We start from the raw sequence: 2,104 nt of genomic DNA, 5'->3' as shown, positions 1-2,104 counted from the left end.
AGAGCAGAAATTTTTAGCAAATTAGCATATTTCTTGTTTTGAGACAAYAGTGGAGCTGTAAGGAACAGGTAGAAATTATGTTCTGTCAATTCACAAGCACAAGGGACAAAGTCACTTGAGAAAGTTTTTCAAATCGGAAACGGACACAACAGAGAATATAGAAAAGCAGAAGCCTACCAGTACTAACTAGTTTTGTGTTAAACTTGTAGTTCTATCAGTTTATCCATGAGATTGTGAAGGAGCTGAAAGTGGTTAAGTAGAGAGTCAAGAACAGCAACAAAAATGACAAAAAAATCTCTGGTTTTAATGGCTTTAAAGAAGATTGCTATGTTTTCTTTTTAATTTTTTTTAGTGTCTGCAAAGGTGTTTGCATTAAGATACAAAATAGAAACTCAGTAGATGCAGAACTTTTTTTTTTTTTTTTTTTTTTTTTTTTGGAACAGGGACGGAACAGTATGGGCAGATTGCCCCGAAATTATTTTCAAGACCCTTCAGTCATTTTCTGGAATGATAAATTGATTATTCTGGAACAGAATAGAAATTAGATCTGAGGTTTTGGCAGRGAGAATGGTCACTTGCAGAACTTTATTGTTGGTATGATTGGAAGAAACTGCATGGGATGCTTCTGTTCTTAGATTAAGAACTACAGATAGAAAAAAATCTTTTCATCTAAGCCTTGGCAATTAGCTATATAGGTACTCTCAATGATAAATCCTATCTGGATCCAGGRAAGAAGGTTAAAAGGAGAATGGCGTGAAATAACTGGGCAATAGGAAAGGATTCATTTAGTTCTTRCATGTAATATGTACCATTTCAGAACATTTAGAACTACAGAACTGCATCAAATAGTTGACCTTACCCAGAGCCCTGTTTAGATTGGAGTTGCATTCTTCTGAGCAGGGTAGAAAAAACTCTGTGCTCAGTTAGTGTTTCTGTAAAGGATATTTATTTCTGATATCCAGTAGCACAAGCTGCCAMTGGATGCAGAAATATAAGGCCAAAAGCATGAGGAGTTAGAGCCTGTATTCCTTATTTTAAAACACTTTTGTACTGAATATCAGCTTCAGTGATGTATGCTAAAGGAAGAGAAGTTGAGGAAATCTTGATTCTTTGTAGAAGCAAACTTGTAAGCTAACTGCTGTCTGAGAAAGACCTGATACAATCTTTTGAATTTGACATTTTTCAGGTTCTGCATCTCCTTCAAGTATGGTTAAAAGTTGAATATTATCTTTTCTGTATACTATTGCCTTTGTGTTCTACTCTCAGTTCCCTTATTTTTCATGTGTACTTTTCCAGATCCTTAATTACRTTTCATTTTTTCTCTGAATGTGTAAATTTTGCTGCATCATTTAGGAGAGGAGTTGGTGTTAATTAAGGTGCACTCCAACTTTTGAGACCACATGCTGCCATCTCTTGGTGCTGTTTCTACTGTTGGGCTGTGGGGTGGGGGAGAAAGAAGTGGTTTTTAAGCCCTTTGAAGGTACATTGAGCGCAAGATTCTACAGACCTGGCACATTTTGAGGACGGCACAATTTAGAACCACGTGAAGTTGCTTGTGAATCTTTGAATTTAGAAATCTTTTGCTTCTTATTTATCTTTCAATTATATTTTCTGTCATGTTGCCCCCTCATCTATGTCCCTTGAAACCTTCAGTCTTCTCTTTTATTTGCTGATATTTTCACTAGGAAAAGTTGTCTGTTTCCACCTCTGTATTCCCCATGGGTGTGTTCACAGCCAAGGCTGGACCTTGTGCCATTCAGGCCACTTCTGTCCCTAACCCCATCTCATCTTTCTACTTTAGCTTCTCCTGAGTGACTGGAAGCCTTTGTCATTTGCAGGTAACGAATAGCAACTGCATTCATTTGTTCACTGCTATACCAATACATTACATGTTTTAAAATGGCTGYCCAATGGCCATCATTTAGAAAAGGAAGGATTTTGATATAGAAACCACAACCTTACAGACCATATTATCAGAATCCTTCTAAGAGCGTCATAGTTCTGTCTGAAGARCAACTTCATCAACAGTATGAAAGATAGAAACACAGGTCTATACATACTATGTTTTCTGTCTGTTTCAATAGCTAACTGGTGACAAACATAA

This window comes from Malurus melanocephalus, unplaced genomic scaffold (assembly GCF_030028575.1).
Source record: "Malurus melanocephalus ecotype Western Australia unplaced genomic scaffold, MMel_1.1 scaffold_47, whole genome shotgun sequence".
NCBI classification, from domain to species: Eukaryota; Metazoa; Chordata; class Aves; order Passeriformes; family Maluridae; genus Malurus; species Malurus melanocephalus.
The sequence above is the reverse complement of the archived record's forward strand: the minus strand, read 5'-3'. Positions refer to the sequence as shown.